The 20,485-nt window shown below is 51.5% G+C and overlaps 1 long non-coding RNA gene across 2 annotated transcripts in view; it reads right to left on the reverse strand.

Annotated features, from left to right (window-relative positions):
- Positions 1-20,485, reverse strand: part of LOC150008081 (uncharacterized) — a 597,743-nt gene that overhangs the window by 15,759 nt on the left and 561,499 nt on the right. For both annotated transcript variants that reach the window (XR_016511090.1, XR_016511089.1), the window contains exon 2: positions 11,724-11,827. This is a non-coding gene — a long non-coding RNA (uncharacterized LOC150008081). The remainder of the gene's footprint in view (positions 1-11,723; positions 11,828-20,485) is intronic.

A 20,485-nucleotide genomic window follows, 5' to 3' on the forward strand; every position in this document is an offset into this window, starting at 1 on the left:
GCCATAGGACAAATGCAGCCTCCACATACTTTACACCCCAGCCCTGAGGGCACTTCAGATAAGTATACCAGCCCTTGACTCTCCCCAAGAGTGTCATTTGTAAAGAAGTAACTGGTTAAACAAATCCTCTACTTTCATAACAAGAGGTAAGATAGACAAACAGTTCCTTAAATGCTATGGAGATGCCAACACCAACCTCCTCCCTGGTGGTTTGGCCTCCTGCTCTGAAATGTGTTGTCTCCATACAACTTTGAATCCCACTCGCCTTACTCCCCCCATCACTGAAAGGAGAGCGTTCCAGGAGGGCCTCAGAGAGCTCGTGCTCCCAGCCACAGAGACTCAGCTTCTGCAAAGGCCTGAGTCCAGAGTCAATCTGATTAGGCTACCACCCAGGGAGCAGTATATGGGGGGTGGGGTGGTAAAAAAACACCAAGATGTATTTTATAAAAGGTTGTGTATTTATTCTTACATATTTAACCTTCGGTCACCTTCAAAGTGCTCTCCATTTGATGCCATACACCTATCCAGACGTTTTTCCCACTGCTCAAAACAGTTTTGGGCCCTGGCTGGCGTGTCTCAGTGGATTGAGTAGCCGGCCTGTGAACCAAATGGTTGCCGATTCAATTCCCAGTACAGGGCACAAGCCTGGGTTGCGGGCCAGGTACCTGGTGGGGGGCGTGTGACAGGCAACCAGTGGATGTATCTATCTCTCTTTACATCTTTAAAAAATTTAAAAGCGGTGTGTCTTGGGTTTTCTTTCCTTCTAGCTGCCCATCCCTAACAGAGAGAAGACCATGAACTTTCACTATTCTGTGGCTGCTGGCATGGGCCATGAAAGAGGGACAGAGTCCTGGTGCAATGCTGGCACAGGGGCTGGGACTGAAATACAGTGGGGAGGGGAACCCACAGACTGCCAGGGGTTGGTCACCTCCACCCCCCACCAGGACTGACCCTAGAACTCTCCTAGAAGGCTAATCAATTCAGCCTCAGTAAGGAGAGGTCCGTTTCCTTTCCCTCCCCTTCAGCAACAAACCACATTCCTAGTGTGGCTGCCTCCGAGATGTCCCCCCAGCCCACCTGCTGTCACCCCTGCCCTTGTAAGAACCTCCTTCACCCAACTGGGCTGATCTGTGTTGTGAAAATGGCGTGCAGCTCTCAAAGCTGAGTCATAAACAAGCATTTGTGTTTCAGCCTTGCTTGCACAGTTCACACAGTCTCGATCCCCTTGCACAGGGGGCTGGGTGTCACACAGCCCCTCCCAGCCACCTGTCAGTGCCAGGCAGCCATGACCCTTGGTTTGAAGAGGAAGCTCCAATGAGTGACTGCGGCCTCACATCTGCTGGGTCTTGTCCCCCATCAGGCAGCTGAGGTCACTGTCTTGTCCCTATGATACATGCTGGGCCTCCAAGGCCACTCCACCTACACCTGTTGGCTTCCCAACTCCTCCCCCTGACTCTGAGTGCCCTCAGTGGGGTGGGTTGATCATCCTTGGACAGAAAGGATGTCAGCAGCAGAGGTGACAGGATGGCATGGTCGGCTGCCTCCATCACACCCTTCACTCAGTGCCACAGTGGCTACCGCAGCTGTGGCCAGCCCCACCTGGTTTCTGCCGTGATTGTCTCCCACCCAAGCAAGAGAGCTGCGGCTTGTTTGAAGACCACAGTTGGGCAGGTGAGGGGGTCACTGACCGCAACGGTCAGTCAAGAACACAAAACAGCTCACTGCCCTCTACATCTGGGTTAGGAAATACCTTCTGAAACTTGGCACATTTTTTCCTGAATCCCAAGCCCTGCCCTGTCTGTCCCTGGCCCTGGTCCTAGTTACTCTGGACAGTGTCTGACTGAGAGCTTCCCCTGGGGAGTTTGTCACCCACATATGCTGTCTTCAAAGATCAGACTTCTTAAAGGTCACTGAGGAAAGTTTTAAAAAATAATAATTTGTTTAGACTGACAACTGTGTCTCACTTGGTTGGAGGGTCATCCTGTAAACTAAAAGGTTGCAGGTTCAAATCCCAGTCAGGGCATGTGCCTAGGTTGTGGATTTGGTCCCTAATCGGAGCGTGTCCAAGAGGCAACTGATTGATGTTTCTCTCTCGCATCAGTGTTTTTCTCAGTCTCTCTCTCTCTCACTCTCCCTCACGCTAAAATCAATAAACAAGTCCTTGGATGAGGATAAAAATAAATAAATAGGGGGACAGGAGTGGGTGGAGATAGAAGAGGAGATAGGGGGACAAATGGTAATGGAAAAATGCAATACAAATATTAAAAATAATATTGAGTAATAAATAAAATAGAATAAATAATCATGTCCTTGGGTGAGGATTGGAACAAATTGTTTAAAAGTAAGAACTTGGACACTTGTGACCAAGATGGAGGCTTACACAGACACGCTGGGTCTCCTTCTACAACTAAGAAAAAATACAACTACCTCAAAACTAGAGACAACCAGAAGGTCTAGAAAATGAGCTGCATGAAAGTCCAACAAGCAGAGATATAAAGAAGAAATACTCATCCAGACAGGTAGGAGGGGCAGAGCTGGGGCAGAGAGGATGCAGTGTGGTGGCTGCAGAGGTGGCAGTGGCAGGCTGGTGGAAAGTGCAGTCACACATTTTAAAAAGTCAAGAAGGACACCTGGAGACCGCTCCCCGCACCAGACCAGACCACGCAGCTCATGGTCCCTGCGCTGAGGACAATCAAGCCTCATTGCTTCTGACTGTGCAAACCAGTGGGGGTTGGGGAGGAGGCAGAAACTGCCGGTCTCTCAGCAGAGTCCGCTTGTTTAAAGGGTCCCCATGATCCTCGAATGTCCACAGACCCACCCACTCTGGGAACGACAGCCAGGGCAACAGCTAGAGAGGCTCCAGTCCCATACGGAAGTGGGAGGAGTGCCTGGAAAAGGGGCAAGTGCTGAGCAAGCGGCATTGCTCCCTCTCAGTCCCCTCCGCCCCACACAGCGCCACAACGAGGTGAAATGGGTCGCTCTGCACTGAACCTAAGGCTCCATCCCTTACAATGTAACAGGTGCAACAGCCCTACCTAAGACACAGAGGCAAACAAACACAGGCGCCTGTCAACATAAGGAGCCAGAGAAGTAAGGCCCAAAAGGGGGAATGGATCAAGGTTCCAGTGGGAGAACTAAGCAATGAGGAGACAGCCAACCTAACAAACGAGGAGACAGCCAGCCTAACAGATGAAGAGTTCAAAACACTGGTGATAAAGATGCTCACAGGCTTGACAGATACGCTTGAGTATGGCAGACACATAAGGGAAGAAGTGAAGGCTATGCTAAGTGAAACGAAGGAAAATCCACACAAAACCAATGGTGAAGGGAAGGAAACCGGGGTTCAAATCAATGATTTGGACCATAAGGAAGAAAAAAACGGTCAACCAGTAAAGAATGAGGAAGCAGGAATTGAAGAAAAATGAGGAAAACTTCCCAAGTTTTGCAAAGGAGATGGACATATAGGTCCCAGAAGCATGGAGGGCCCCAGGCAAGCTGGACCCAGAGGGGACCACACCAGGACACACCACGACTGAGATGCCAAAGGGGAAAGATAAAGACAGAGTCTTGGGGACAGCAAGAGAGAAATGCAGAGTTGCCTACAGAGGGGTGCCTATAGGACTATCAACTGAATTCTCACATGGCACTTTGCAGGCAGGAAGGGACTGGCAAGCAGCATTCTATGGGATGAAAGGCAACCCGCAACCAGGATGACTCACTCTATCCAGCAACACTATCATTTGGAATGGAACGACAGATAAAGTCCTTCCCAGACAAGGGGAAGCTAAACGAGTTCATCATCACCAAGCCATTATTATAGGAAAGGTCAGAGGGACTGACTTAAGAAAAAGATCAAAACTAGGAACACGAAAATGACAACAAACTCACAACTCTCAAAAACTGAATCTAAAACATAAAAACGACATCCAACAAAGCAAACCAGAACAGGAACAGAATCATAGGTATGGGGATCATTTAGAGAGTTATCAGCTGGGAGCGGGGAGGGAGAGAAATGGTCCAGGGACCAAGCATAATCAGTTGGTACAAAATAGACAGGGGGATGTTAAGAATAATATAGGAAAGGATGAAGCCAAAAAACTTATATCAACGACCCGTGGACATGAACAAAGGGGGGTGATATGGCTGCACGGAAGGGGGATACTGGGCAGAGAGGAGCAAAGGGAAATAAATTGGAACTACTATAACAACATAATCAATAAAATAGACTTAAAAAAAAAACACCGTGGGAAGAATCTCAATACCTGATATCAAGCTAGACTACAGGCCTAAAATCTGACATATAAACAACAAAAAAGTCCAGACATAAGCACAAATCTATACAGTCAAATAATATTCTACATAGGAGGAAGGAACTTAAAATGGAGTGACAACAACCTCTTCCTCAACAAATGGCATTGAGACAACTGAAGACAGACATGCAAAAAAAATTTAAACTGTGTAATGGGTCATCTTTTACTCTTTGCCATTTTTTGCGTTTTACCCCAGTGGCAGGTTATTTTTTTGCTCACGTATCCTAGCAACCTTGAGGCCTCCCTCCCTTTGATAGCTGACCCTAGCTGTAGCCAAGGACATGAGAATAGTTTTGTGCCAAGTATTTATCAGCTGAAGCCCCTTCTAAATTAGAAAGTGTGTGTATATGTAGTTTCTCACGCCTGTGCAGTTTTTTTCTCTTTTGTTGTTATCTAGCTATCCCAAGGACATGAGTATAGCTCTTTCGCCTTTAAAAACCTTTTAGTCTGTAAAGCGGGGTGGCTCTCCCATCTTCTGCTTCTGAAGGTGGGAAGACCTGTCCCTGGCCAGGTAAATAAGTGCCATAAAGTTATTTCTAAATTGCCTCGTGTCCTCTTTGCTCGCAAATGCTCCATAACAACTGCACCACACAACAGAATAAACTCAAGATGGATCCAAGACTTCAGTGTCAGCCATGACACCGTAAAGGTCCTAACCAAAACCATAGATAGGAAAATTTCTGATGCACCACATAGCACTATTTTCACCAATATTTCTCCTAAGGCAAGACAGATTTAGGTAAGAACAAAAAAAAATAACAGCAAGACCATACAGAAACAAATATTTGCCAGTGATAACTTCGAAAAAAGATGAATCTCCAAAGTGTATATAGAACTAACCCATCTCAATACCAAGACAGCAGACTACATACTTCAACAATGGGCGAAACACATGAACACTTCTCCAAAGAGGATCCACAGGCTGTCCATACACATAGAAAACGATGCTCCACATCACTACCCATCAGAGACACACACGTGAAAGCCACGGTGAGACATCACCTCACAGCACCCAGATGGTCCACCGTGAAAAAAAGGACAAACAATTGCTGAACAGGATGTGCAAAAAAGGGAATCCTCGTGCCCTGTGGGTAGGGATGCAGATGGCTATGGCAGCTGTGGGACACGGTGTGGAATTTCCTCAAATAGCCGAACATGGAAATGCCTTTTCATCCTACAACTCCATGGCTAGGGCCATACACAGAGAATCCTAAAACACAGATCCAGAAAAACCTAGGCAACCGTGGATCACGGGGGCCCTATTTACAATACACAGCTGCTGGAAACATCCCAACCACCCAACAGTGCATGAGTGGATGCGAGAACTGCGGCACATGGATGGGATGGCACTCTGGCGACAGACAGAAAAAGAACTGCCTTCTCTGTCAACATGGATGAGACGATTGTGCTTAGCAAAATCAGCAGGCCAGAAAAACAGAGGGACACAGGACCACAGGTGTGGCAAGGAACACACAAACAGGGACCTAAGGGGACGGGGAAGGGGGAGAAGCAGCGAAATAGTGGGAAGGCCCTAGTCAACCAACTTCTGCAAATGACCCATGAACCTGCAGGACGCGGTGGGGGTGGACTGTGACACGGGTGAGCGCAGTGCAGGGGAGCAATGGGGCACACAAGTGGGACAACTGGAACAGAAAAACAGGACATGAATCACAAATCTTAAAATATTTTAAAATACATTCCTCAGACAATACTTCCCCTCAAAAAATCGTGAAAAGAAACAAATTCCGACTTCCAATTAAAATGGAGTCAATTACGATGGCAAAATACACTTGAAAATGACATTCTGAACTTCGGCTGTGCTGACTCCGGGGTCCTCTGCGGCTTTCCCTGCTGACCTCTCACTCCCAAGACACAGGGTGATCCTGTCTTCCCTGAAATGTTTACCTTTCAACCGACCCCACAGACGGCGAGCTGGCAAGACCGTCGCAGCACGAACACGATACACGGCATGTTTCTTGCTCTACGATTCACCTAACATGGCGGACTGCAAACTCCTGGAAGTGGGGAGTTAGTTAATACACTTCTTTTACGCGTTTGCACCTGGTTTTAGCGAACCCCCCGCCCCCATAACTCCTGGGGTCGAGGACTGCCTGACCCCCGAGAAACCTGCGGCCCCTGGCGCACGGGGACTGCCCGTGTCCTTCGCAGGTACCCTTCTCTGCAGACCAGACCTCAGCTATTTCGGTCCAGTCCAACGGGGAATGGAGGAAAAACGGAGGCAGGGCCCGCACCTCACCCGGCGATCTCACAAACAACTTCATGGAGGAGGCGAGGAGCACTGGCAGATGGGCCTCAGCCGCGCACCCAACGCCTGGTCTCAGGGTGCGGCCGCGCTGTCCTGAGATCACGATAAAGTCTATCTTGGTGAGGGAGGAGGGAAAGCCTTGACATGCTAGGTATCCCTTCCATGACCTGGGAATGAAAGCCTTGGAAACTGGTGGAAGAATGTCCACAGTCCCCAAAAAAAACACTCACTGAAATTTTTTTGAAAAGGCACCCGGACATAACTTTCAGTCACTACCCCGATGTCGGTGCACTGCCTCCCACAGACCAAATCCCCAGCAAAATCATGATTGGGCCTCATGGACCCCGACACGTACCTAAGTCTGGGGAGTCATCCTGACGCCTAAGACCGTGTTTCTGGGGATACGGGCCTCGCTTTACACAGCCCCCACGGGGACTGCTGCTGTCGGACACTGCTGGACTGCTACCGAAAGAAGGGGGTTCTTTCGTGGGGCGCCTCGCTGTAACACCCAACAACTAGTATGGAAGAAAACAGGTCTTGATGGAAAATATTCCGACCTGGGCAGGGCTCTGAGCGGGAGTGCTTAGCGGCCCTATTCTCTCACGGGCCCCGGCGCATCCCTTGACCCCAAAAAGGAGAGAAGCCAGACACATACCCAGACTTACCTGACCTTTCTCCGTCTGCTCTCTCCTTGAGGATCTGGGGTGCGACGACACGGGCCTCCGCGTAACCATCCGGAGAAGCCTATAGGTATCGCAAGGCACCCGGCACGGTTCTCTCTCGCCTTTCAAAGCTGCATGGCTCCCCCTTCCAATGGCTGCACCCTCTTTTGAAGCTCCTGACTGCGGCCTCAAAAGCACTGGGCCTGGTAACAGGATGAGACCTTTTGCAGAACCTGCCGGGGCCCTGCACGCTTTGTCCTCACCTTCCTAGGGTTGGACCCCTCCCATCTCCTTGGAGACTCCAAAGAGCCAAAGCCACTGGCATCACTAAGACCCTATCTGTGCCGCATACAAATGCAAAGACATCTGCAAAGCGCTCCCCTTCCCCCATGCCCCAGGACACAGGTGTGAGGAATTGGGGGACCCCCGCTCTGGAACATCACCCCTGACCGCTTGGCCGGCCCTGTTGCCGGGGACAGCCTAGGTGCTTCCTAGGGATCCCGATCTGCAGACGGGAACGGACCGACTTCTCTGACCTCAGATTAGACCCCCCTCCCCCACCTCCGCCCTCTGCGGGGAGCCCCTTTGACCCCCCCGCCCCTGGAACCCGGCACTATCTGGGGGTGGCAACTCTCCCACCGCCAACCTGCTGGCCGGACACGGGGGCCACGGAGCCTACCTTGGGCTGCTGATGTGTTTCGAGTCTCAGTTACAAAAAAGACTTGCCTAGGAAAACGCAGGTAAACGCGTGCATAGCGAGGGCACAGGTGCTGCTTTCACAGAGGACCGGAGGGTCTCCGGCTGAGGCCTTGTGCCCGTTTGAACAGTCCCGGGGGCGGAGGAAGGGCGGCAGCGGTGAACGCAGGCGACCAAAGCCGAAGACCCGCACCAGGAAGTCAGGTCCCCCGGGGGGATGAATGGCCGCCCGTAAGTCAATGGTGCCGACAACCAGACACCTGCTCCCTATCGGCAAGGGTCCCCTTGGGTCCTGGGACTGAAGGGCCGCTTTTCTGTCGCCTGCCAGGGAAGCTGGACCGGAAACGACACAAAGTGCCTGCCGCCCCGCACCGACCGGGGAGGAGTGTCCTGGGCTGAGAAGCCCCACGAACAGGGGCCGGGACGCGCGGAAACACCGAACCGTTCAGCGCTCCGTCGCCCGGGGGTCCGACGGAGGAGGGGCCTGCGCACCGTCCCTTCCCTCCAGGACTCACGGGTCCCGTGGAGACCCGCTTCCCACCGGGACTGAGAACAGCCCGTCTCACTGACTCGGTTTCCACAGTTCACCGTCCCCAGGTCCCTCCTTCCCGAGGCGGCCTCGGCCCTGCAGGGTCCTCCTCCGGTTTCCGCCCGGGGCACCGTCCCGCTGACAAGGAACCTCGGCTCTCTGCTTCCCAAAACGCCCAGCACCCGGGCCCTAAGCTCCTTTCTTTTCTTTTTTTTTTAATTGTTTTTTTACCTTTACGGACAGTGGAAGTCAGGGAGAGAGGGAGAGAAACAACCATGTGTGGTCGCCGCTGGCGCGCCCACCGGACGGGGGACCCGGCCCGAGACCCACGGCTGCGCCCTGACTAGGAATCGAACCGGCGACCCCCGGCTTCCGGGCCCGCCGCCGCGCCCGCTGACCCACAGCGGCCGGGACGGAGCAGAACCTCAACCTCAAAACCACCCTTAACTCCGAGTGAGAACTGACTCGACGCTGAGAACTCTGTCGCGCCGCATTCCTTAGACGGCCGGGGACAAACTCGGTCACTTAGGGAGACACGGCCGCACGGTTTTTCCACAACCCACGGGACACGCTTACAAACGGTCCCACCCCCCTCGCGGCCTCTACAGCCGGCAGCGCAACAAACACACCCGGGCGCCCTCCGCCTCCCCTGATCCTCCCGGTCCCGGGAGGTGCCTCCCGGGGGACGGAGAAGCTGCTTCAACCGCCTCAGCCCAACGGCCCCGCACGGAGCCGCCGCCGGCGTCCTGACAGGACAGAGCGCGCCGGGCGCACGGGACGCCGGCAACGCCAGACCGACGCACGGCGGGGGCGGGGCTTGCGAGGGGCCCGGGCGCCCCCTGCCGGACGGGCGGGCCGCCCTCACGGGGACGCGCCGGCCTCCGGGGCCCCTTCCGGCCGCCCTGCTTCAGTCGCTGCATTTGGGAAACTGGCGGCGGACGTGCAGCCGCGGACTCCGTGACCTCTCCTGCAGGACGGAAGACACGACTGGGAACTGCAGGCCCCGGGGCAGGCGCCGTCTCCGCATGGCTCGCCCTTGGAAGACCAGGACGGGGGCACCGACGCTGTGGTCCCGTTCACTGGGCAACGTGACCCGCAAACCTAAGCCAACTCTGAGAGTGTCCACGCTCTGCAACTCGCGGTGACGAAGGTCCCACACTGAACAGCCCTCCGACACGTTCTCCCCTGACTCCTCAGGTCCACGTGGGACACACCAAATGCTGCGACAGTGTCAGCATCCGCTCGCATCTTTAGCAGGAACGGCTCAGAGCGGCTACGGCCGAAGAAGACACCATCAGTCGCTTCACCCGTGGGACCGGGACTGTCCCCAAACTCCGTCTCGGCCCTTTCCCTTGCCAGCACGTGCTGAGAACAGGACGCCCACTGCAGCGCCATCCGCTCGGACGGGGACATTTGTTTCACCGGGGACACTTCTGATGGATGACTGCCGACTGCCCCCTGCTGAACCCCAAACAGCAGAACGGAAGTCTGGGGAGCAAGGCGCTCCTCCCGGGGTTCTGGAAGTCCTCCGACAGACGTCGCCCGTGCCCCCGCTAAGTCTCGGGAGTCGGCGCCGGTAGCGAGGCCAGCAGCCAAATGGTGAACAGGGCGGTTCGCTGACTGTGGGACACGGGGCTGCGGTCAGGACCGACCCGGCAGCGAGGCCGAGGGCAGAGTGAGCGGTCAGGCCGCTCCGAGGAGCCGGACCCAGCGCAGGACAGGAGAGCTGCCCCCGGCACAGCCGGCAGTTGCCGGTTCAACAGTGGCCGCCTCCTGACGGGCGCCTGAGCCGAGGGCGCCTGGGGCTGGGCGGGCGGGGTGAACCCCCTCGTGGGGGTTCTGTTTGGAACGGTTGGCTTCTATTTCACACTCACTTCAACTGTCCTTCCCGAAACGTTCACCCCCACACGGCCCCGCGGACGCGCCTCCCACGTCCCGCACCAGCCACCGCTCTGCCCACGCGGGGTCGTCTGCGCAGCGCACGCTGGTCCTGCAGCGCCGGGAGGGACGACGGAGGCTGGGAGGAGGCTGGGCACCGCCTGTGATCCGGCAACGGCTCGGGACCCTGGCGGGCGGGTGCGGCCTGAGGACCGCAGGCAGCCCACGCTCCGTGGCCGTGCTGGGGGAGGGCCCCCAGCTGGCAGCGCAGGTGTTCCTTCAAGAAGGGCAGCCTGGGGCCTTGGCAAGGGAGCTCATTCACCTACTAAACACGTGGCCCACAGGGGCAAGGATTTTGCAAAGTCCAGGCCAGGTCAGTCGGCTGTCCCCCGGCAGCAGCATGCTCGGTTCCCAAGGGCTGGCACTGATGAACAAACTGGCATCCTGGTCGTATTCTGGGAGCAACAGATTTGGAAACAGGGTTAAAAGGCATAATTAAAATTGTAACCACTAGATGACAACAGGCAGGGATTAATATTTAATGTCTCCCATTAGGAAAAATAATTGGCTTCTTTGGCAGAAGGTGTGCAAGGCATGTCACACCTATTCAAAGCCCTTTTGTCCACTAAACTCAGTTTGGGCTGAGACAAATATTTTAGGATTTCCCCCTTCTCAGACTTCTGGGACCTTTCTGTTTCTTGCTCTCATTGAGCGAGAGGCTACCACACATGGATGTTTCTCTCCTTCTCTTTCTCCCTCCCTTCCCCTCTCTCTAAAAATAAAATAAACTGAAAATATTAAAAGAAATAAAAGTTATAAAATACATTTCTAAATAACCCTCAAAATAAATCACAATGGGGAGTTAAAGAATAATTTCAACACGAAAAAAATTAAAATAATGCATTAACAATAAGGGCTTAGTAATTAGGTGCCATCCCTAGAATGCACACTAGATAGCAGCAGAGAAGACCATTTCCTGGCAGTGTGCATCTGAGCATGGGGGGCATTCCACTCTGTTGGCATAGAGGGTCCTGCCACATCCGCTCGGAATTCTGAGTGCTGCGGGGGGTCTTCCCTGAGAGAGTATAGAACCCTGACATATCAGATCTGGGCCCTGGGATTGTGGGGAGGGGTCTCACCTGAGAAAGTAGGGGGTTCTGTCATGTCACCTCTGAGTCCTCTGACCATGAGGACATGTTCCCTCGCATTAGAACTGGAGATCCTCTCACATCACTTCTAGATCCATTTAGTGTAAAATGTGGACCAGCCTGAAAGAATGTAAGGTCTTCTGGGGCATGTGACTGTGGAGGAGTCCAACCTGAGAGATGAGAGGATCCTGGGGTGTGAGCTCTGAGTCCTGTGAGTGTCAGCAGGAGTCTTACCCGGGAGAGCAGGGGTCCTGTCACGTTGGCTCTGGGTCAGTATGTGGTTCTCACATCTTTGGATTTTAGGATTGAGAAGACTGCCTTCTTTAGTAATCAAAGACCTGGTTAAAACAATATAAAACAAAAACATATTTTAAGGAAACATAGTATCTTCACTGTGTAGGCAGAAAATGTCTCATGCTATCTTATCTGGTGCTACACGATACAAGAAAACTCTGTCCTTTTAACAAAATAAAATAGAACCAAATTCTGCTTCTACATCAGCTTACTTTTCATATTAACAGTCATTTTCTTAATTAAATTTACTCTCATCGTATTCAGCTTCACAATATATGAAACTTCCTCTCTTTACATTTCTCTTCACAAATTTTCTACCGCTTCCCTTTCAACATTCTGCTTTTGTCCTGCTTTTCCTCTGTCTCACTCTAAAACAACCAGCCTCACTTAGAACAAAATTACCACATTTTTGGCACTATAAGGCCATAAGGCACACCTAGGTTTAGAGGAGGAAAACAAGAAAAAATAAATTCTGAACCAAATGGTGTGCTAAAATATTTAATAAAATATAAGAGAATAATATTTCAACCATGTAAAGTGAACAGCAGTCAACAGCGGTATTGAGAACCATCATCACTGTCACTAACAAATGAGGAGAGGCTTTAAGGTTCAAGGACTCTTCTAGTTCTCTGCAAACCCTAAGAACTCATCATTGCTAGTGTCAGAATTTATGGGGACCTTTAATGACAGGCAGTGAGGGAGTTAAGACTATCACTAGTTGTTACAGTCACTGACAGTATCACTATCCTAGTTACAGATGCTCGCGGACGACCCCTAGTGCCTGTTACTACTGCTGGTGATACCCCTTTATCCCCTCAGTGCCTGTGTTACTACTAGAATGGTGACCCCACCATAACTCCCTTTAGATACTACAAACTTCAGCACTTATGGCTGCTCACCCAGTTACTGCTAGCCTCCTCACACAGAAACTGGTGTGCACTGGGAACAGTGTGGAGATGCTGGGAAGCCAGGTGCTCACACCCAGAAGGAGCCAACAGGGAGGCTTGTGGCGGCGTCGCCGGTCTCCCCACATTGAGAATGACAGGCTCACTTCAGAGAAAAGGGCCTCCCACACACTGTTGGCAGGAACGAGCATGAGTGCGGCCCGGGGCGGACAGTCTGGAGGCTCCTCCAAAGTCAAAACTAGATCTGCCGTGCAACCCAGCGAGTGCCCTTCCGAGTGTTTCTGCAGAAGAAGTGGGATCAGTGCCGCCAGCACATCCGCGCACTCGGTTTGTGTCAGCGTTACTCACAGGAGCCGAGACGCGGGGGCAGGCTGAGTGCCGCTCAGTGGATGACCAGATCCTTCCACCTTGGACGTGGATAAACCCGAGGATGTTATCGTAGATAACAGAAGCCAGACTCGGAACGACCGATACTGTGTGATCCCGCCTTTGTGTGGACTCAGCAACAGTTGACAGGGAAGCAGAGCAGAACGGTGGTGACCGGGGAACTGGAGTGGGGGACGGGGGACATCGGTCAGGGCGGAAGCCTCAGTTGTGCTGGACAAGGAAGCACTGGAGACCCAGAGTAAAAACCTGGTGACGACAGTTACCGGTCCTTCTCACACACCTGGAGGTGGCTGAGAGCGCCTCGTAACTGGCAGCCTCCTGGGACCCGGAGCACCGCAGAGAAACCCCGTCGGAGTCCTTTTACCTGAAGCATACAGACGGACGCAGAGGCCAGACAACAGGGCCCGTCGTGTACTTGACAGCAGCTTGGAGGGTCAAATCTGTGGACTCTGAAGGGATGTTTCCCCATTTCGACTTGCCCACAAGTTTCTGTCCTTTGCAGACTAGAGCTTCATGCAAGAAAGCTGACGTATTTTATTATTGAATTTAATAGGCTGACACTGGTTAATAAAATGGTACGTATAGGTCTCAGGTGTATAATTCTATACCACATCACCTGTATATTGTACTGTGTGTGCACCACCCCAAGTCAAGTCTCCTTCCACCACCATGTACTCCCCCGTCACCCTCTTCTACCTCCTCCCACCACCCTCTCACACGCCAGTCCATTCTTAAGACCCCCTGCTCTGGGAGCGGCCCCCACTCCTCCCTGCACTCCCCAAGCTCCGTCACTGCTGCTGCTCTGCTCACATTGACCTTCACCCCCAGAGCCAGTGCCGGGCTCGGCTTAGAATGAGCTGCTCAGCAAGGAGCGAGTGAACAATGAATGAGCTGGGGTGCGGCCCACCCGCCCCCACTGCCTGGATACGCACCCACATGGGACCTGGTACACAAGTCACAGCTCGCCTGCATGACCCTGGACAGGGCCCTCTCCATCCCACCAGTGAGACAGGACTCAGAAAGCCTGGGTCACTGACCTTGACCTTGCATGTCAGCTGGCAGAGGTGGGGGATGCAAGGCCCCCGCCATGGGCCAGGGTCTGCCCGACTCTCTGGCTCAGAGCAAGCACTGGGGGTGGCCCCTGGCTCCTCCAGATGTGGGGCCAGAGCCGGACTGGGACCAGGCACCCCTATCGGGTGGCCCCAGCGTGGGAAGAGCTCAGAGGGACCCGTGCAGAGGTGGGACTGGTGGGTGGAAACAAAAACCTGGACCCTGGCTGCAGGGCCAGCTCAGGGGCTGGGGGTGGGTGAGGGCAGCGTCCTCTGCTTCCTGCAGCGTCCACCTGCTGTGCAGCCAGGGCGGAGCAGCTGTGAGCAGAGCCTGGGGCTGCAGGGCTCTGAGGGCACCTCAGCAGGTGACAGGGTGGGCATTCCCCACACCCGACAGCAGGGGGCAGCAAAGACAGGCTTCGGAGCCCCACCAGCTGCGCCCTGGGCTTGGGGTGGGCTTCCCTGGGGAGGCTCAGGGAGGATTTGGGGGAGCAGCCTGGTGTGGGAACAAGGCTGCCGGTGCCCCTTCCTCAAAGCCCTGGGTACCCTGACGTGGCAGGCACTGGATCTCCCTGAGTCAGGCCACACTCTTGTCCCCACAGTGCTCCTGTCCCCATGGGCTCTGTCGGTGTTTGTTGATTGACCACGTGACCCAATAACTGGGTCAGGGCCCCCACCCCACAGAGGAGCCTCGAGCCCTGGACGCTGCTGCCCCCTGGTGGCTGTGGCCAGGAGGACCCTCCTGGGCTTGGAGGTCTGGATCCCCGAAGGTGTCCTGAAGCTGCTTTATGGGCACCTGGGGCCTGACTTACACAGGAGCTGCCTGTCCTGTGCCGAGGCCGGCAGGGGCACCTAACTTTCCGAGGGCCCCCCAGGCTACAGACTCTGAGGCTGGGTTCCTGGGACCCTGGACTCAGAGGCCCTGCCAATAGGGTGCACGACTACATTTGAATTTCAGATAAACAACAAGTACTCTCTCGGTTTTTCACATGTCTCAGGCAACGTTTTGTGTTTCACTTGCTGTCTCTGGCAGCCCTACTTGTCCAGCCTGGGAGCGGCCCCTCCAGCCCCTGGCCTGCCCTGGGTGAGGGCCCATGGCCCCCCGGGCGGAGCTGCCCCGCGTGCCCACAGACTCTGCACCTCAGCCCAGCCACAGCGCCCTGAATTCAGCCAGCTTGGAGGCCCTCACACCCCAGCTCAGGCTTCTCCACCGGGACGACAGCTGAGGAAGGCAACCTCAAATCAGCAGCACCTGAGGCTGGAGGCACAGGCTGTCCCACGGTGAACTGATGTCCCTGTGTCCCTGGAACTGTTTCTGGGAACCCCGAACAGAACCAGAGGGGAGCCGCTACCGAGGGGGTGGCTGGCAGAGGGACAGGAAGTGGGGTATTCAGGAGGAGCACCCCACACTACCTGAGCCCTGCCCGCTGGCAGCACATAGCATCTGAGCTGCCACCACTTCCAAAGGCCGCAATTCCTGGTCCCCAAGGAAGAAATGAGCAAAAACTAAAACTTGAGAAGCTAAGACCACCAGGGCCGTCAAAGCCCAGGGGTGGAGGCCCCCCAGCCCCGCCAGAAGCGACAGCAAGCAGGGTCAACCGGCCACCCGAGGCCACAGGGCTGGTGCACGGGCATGGGGGACAGGAGGCCCATCCCGGTGGGAACCGATCTGTGGTCAGGACCCTCTCCCTCTGTGAGGCCACTCACAGAGCGGCCCCTGCGTGTCTCCACCAGATACTGACACGCAGGTGGGACAAAAGAGTAAAAGGGTGGTTTTCCTTGGGGCACTGATTTATTGGAGATGTTGTAAAGCGGTTTGAGGAAGCCTGTGTGGACGAATCAGTTTTAACACCCAAATGAAATGTCATGATATCAGAAGCGTGTGCTCTCCTCCGCTCCTCTGTGGCCCTGGCTTTTGTGGGTGTTGGGTCAGTGAGGCACCTACCCAGGGGGTGAGCTGGAAATCAGAAAAGAAGAAAAACAACCCTGTTTCTGAGAGCACATGGTTTAGGGCGAAGGTGGAGGAGGGTACTGACCACGAGTATCTCTTGAGGTGGGAACTCAGCTGGGGGCGCTCAGGTGTCACATAGTAGGGCTGGTTTAAAGCAGGGCAGCCCCATACCAGAGGGTGGAGGGGCTCAAGGCTGTTGGCCCACCCTGGCCTGTCAGACAACACAGCCCCAGAGCAGAGGGGACATGGGCAGTTTGCAGCTATAATGCAGAGGAGCCTGGGGCCTGTTGGGGGAGGGGCCAGTAAATGAAGAAAACAGAATAACCAAACTGTTTCATTACAGGTATGCAAGTGGGTTTAATATTCAAAAACCAATGAATGACTTTATAGGATTATTTCAATAGATGCAGAAAGAGTTTTACAAAATTCGTCATTTATTTGTAATTTAAAAAACTCCTAGTAAGGACAGAAGATGGCAGAAGTGTAAGTAGAAGCCACACTAAGCTCCTCCCAGGACCAAACTGTAATTACAACTAAATTATAGAAAAATCATCCTGAATAACCAACTGAACACTAGCTGGAGAGAAGCCTTATAGCCATGGACAGATGGAAGAAGTCCACATCACCATAACGAGACTGGTAGGCAGTGCGGAGAAGATGAAGGGGGACTGGCAGCACTCCCACAGGTGGCAGCTGACGTGTTGGAAGGATATTTCAGTAGCCCAGGGTTCTCCCTGAGAAGTGTGGGGTCTAAACCAGAACTGGCAAAGGAACCCAAATAACATACAGTTGTGAAAAGCAGCAGGGTTTCTGTCTACCAGGGAGAGACAGCTGGAGACTGAGACGCAGAGAGCCTTTTAAAGGGCCAACACACAAAATTCCATTTGCAGCCACTTACCCTGGGCTCTGGCAGAGGGAGGGAAAGTGGCCTAGAGATGCTTGAGGAGAGTCTGGGGACGGTGGCTCTGGGGAGAGAACTGAAGGAACAGCCGCCAGGATCTCAGTGCTGAGTCATTCCCCATACTGCAAGAGCCATCTTTCCCAGGCAGAGCCCTCCCCTCCAAGTGGCATCAGCCTAAGGAGAAGTAACAGCCCCACCCACAGGAATTACTCTGCACCACCCATGGTTCTTCAGTCCTGCTGCTGAGGAGTACAGTGGGAAGACATTTACTGATTAACCCTATAGAAGATCTGCACGCAGAGGTGGATCCCCCTGGTGCCAGTAAAAGCCATACTTGTTGCCAAGCCTGGTTCTTTCTTCACAAACCCAGGCCCAACAGAGGGAATCACAAGCTATGGGTTGCTGATATCTCCAAACTAGTTGCCCAGGGCCAGTCACAAGCAGGGTTTGACTTAGGTCTGCACCAGAGTCTTGCAGATTTACCAATTATATAAACACAAACACAAAAAGGCAGCCACAATAGGAAAACAAAGAAGCAGGCTACAAATGAAAGAAAAAGAGGGTTCTCCAAAAGAAGAACTAGATGAAATGGAAGCAAGCAATTTACCACATAGAATGATTATAAGGATACTCAAGAGCATGAAAAAAGACATAGAAACCACAAAAAATGACCAGTCAGAAAGAGGGGAGGCAATATCTGAAATAAATAATACTCTGGAAGGAATAAACAATAGGTTAGATGAAGCAGAGGATCAAATCAGTGATTTGGAAGAGAAGGTAGGAAAAAACACCAAAGCAGAGTAGCAAAAAGAAAAAAGATTTTTTTAAAATGAAGAGAGTTTAAGAACTCTTTGACAAAGGAACTAATATAAATAACCCATGAACATGGACAACGGGGTCGGGATGGACCGTGGGAGAAGGGGTGGGCTGGGTGGGGGGTGGCAATGAGGGAAAAAGTGGGACAACTGTAACAGAAAAACAATAAAAATAAAATTAAAAAAAAAGAAGAACCCTTTGGGACAGCATGAAGTGTAATACCTGAAAGAGAAGAGAGTGAGCAAGGGATCAAGAACATATTTGAGGAAATGATAACCGAAAACTTCCCCAATCTGTTGAAGGAAAAAAATACAAAACTCCAGGAAGCTCAGAGAGGGCCAAACAAGTTGGCCCCAAAGAGGCCTATACCCAGACACATCATATTTAAAATTCCAAGGCTTAAAGACAAGAAGAGAGCACTGGGACCCGGTTGGCTGCTCCCCCAGTTCTCCCCTCAAAGCCACCGCGCCAAACCCTCCCCAAGTGTCTCCAGTCCTCTCTGTCTTCCCTCTGCTTGAGCCCAGGCCTGACTCTAGCAATGTATTACCACATGAAGAACAGAGGTGCAAATAGATCCGAGGACATTTTTGATGAAAGATTACATCCATTTTCACAAAAAGTGCTTCCAGAGGGACACTTTAATCACAATCCTGATCCTAAAGTCATTTACAGATTTATCTGTTGTTTTTACCATGCCACGTGGCTAAGCATTGAATATGGAATAACAGCTTTGGTTTACATAGGAAGACTTTTAATTTATGCGGAGATTGACATCTGTCCCAACAATTGGAGAAGAATTCTTTTCGGAGCCATTGCTCCTGCTGCCAAGTATTTGGAAGATCAACCTATATGGAATGCAGACTTCTGCAATTTGCTCAATAACAATGCACTTTACATGAATGAGCTGGAGATGCAATTTTTGTATCTACTCGATTTTCGTCTTTATGTTTCTGTCAGTGTCTATGCCAAATACTATTTTGACCTTCGATCCTTAGCAAGGGACCACGAACCTTCCATTGTGTTTCCGCCTCATCAAAAAGAAAGAGCGCAGTACCTAGAGGCCATTTCCAGATATTGTAAAGATGAAAACCTGTGCAGAGCCACTATAAAAAAATCTAGGAGTGCTGAGGCCATCCTATCTGAAAAGAGAAACGAGGGGTTGTATCATCATGAGCCCCTCATATGCAATGATGAGAGAAAATTCGCCTCTTCTGTTTGAAAGCCAGCAAAGCTAGAGTTTCCTCACAAGAGAAAAGGATGGGTTGTAATAAAAGCCCCTTATCTACAAGCACATGGACTGGAGAGCTATCACCACTCCTGCTTATAAACCAGCAGGACATTTTCCCTCTTAAGAAATAAATGAAAGATTAGAACATCATGAACCCCTCATCTATGAAAAGAGGAACTGGAAAAATAGCACCTTCTTGCCCCAAACCATCAAGTTGCTATTTCCTTTCTTAGGGAAAAAATGAGGGGTTGTATCATCATGAGCCCCTTACCTACAAGTCCATGGACTGAAGAGATACCCTATGTGCATTTTCCTATTTGGGAGTATAGCAGATTGCCCTTTGGAAATGAAATGAACATTTTCATATTATTCTGACCATATGTGTTCATTAATACAAATAAAACAATATTTCTCTCCTTAAAAAAAAAAAAAAAAAAAAAAAAAGACAAGGAGAGAATCCTAAAATCCCCAAGAGAAAAGCAGGTAGTAACTTACATGGAGCACCAATTAGGCTGTCATCTGATTTCTCAACAGAAACATTTCAGGCCAGAAGAGAGTGGTGTAAATTATTCAAGGTGATGAAAAGCAAGGACCTAGGCTACTCTACCCAGCAAGGCTGTTATTTAAGATTATAGGAGAAATAAGGAGCTTCCCAGACAAGAAAAAGCTAAAGGAGTTTGTTAACAACAAACTAGTACTGCAACAAACGTTAAAGAGCTTGATTTAAGAAGAAGAAAAAGAGAAAGAAAAAAAAGAACCAAGAAAATAGTCTAACAATAAAATGTCACTAAATATGTATCTATCGACGATCACTTTAAATGTAAATGGCTTAAAGCCACCAACCAAAATACATAGGGTAGCTGAATGGATAAGAAAACAAGACTCATATATATGCTGCCTCTAAGAGACCCACCTCAGACTAAAAGATACTCACAGAATAAAAGTAAAGGAATGGAAAGATATTTCATGCAAATAGAACAGAAAAAAAAGCTGGGGTAGCAGTACTTATATCTGACAAGATAGACTTTAAAGCCAAGGCTATAGTAAGAGACAAAGAAGGACACCATCTAATGATAAAGGGAACAATCCAACAAGAGGACATAACCCTAGTAAACATTTATACACCCAACATAGGAGCCCCTAACTATGTGAAGTAAATCTTGATGGACATAAAGAGAGAGATCAACAGAAACACAGTCATAATCAGGCCTTTTAACACCCCATTGACTTCAGTGGACAGCTCTTCCAGGCAGAAAATCCACAAGGAGGCAGCAGCTTTAAATGACACACTAGATCAAGAGGATCTAATTGATTTCTTCAGAGCATTACACCCCAAAGCAGCACAATGTACCTACTTTTCAAGTGCACATGGAATCTTTTCTAAGATAGACCACACATTAGGACACAAAACAGGTCTTAATAAATTCAAGAAGACTGAAATCATATCAAGCATCTTCTCTGACCA

This window comes from Furipterus horrens, unplaced genomic scaffold, assembly GCF_987537825.1.
Source record: "Furipterus horrens unplaced genomic scaffold, mFurHor1.1.pri manual_scaffold_5, whole genome shotgun sequence".
Taxonomy (NCBI): domain Eukaryota; kingdom Metazoa; phylum Chordata; class Mammalia; order Chiroptera; family Furipteridae; genus Furipterus; species Furipterus horrens.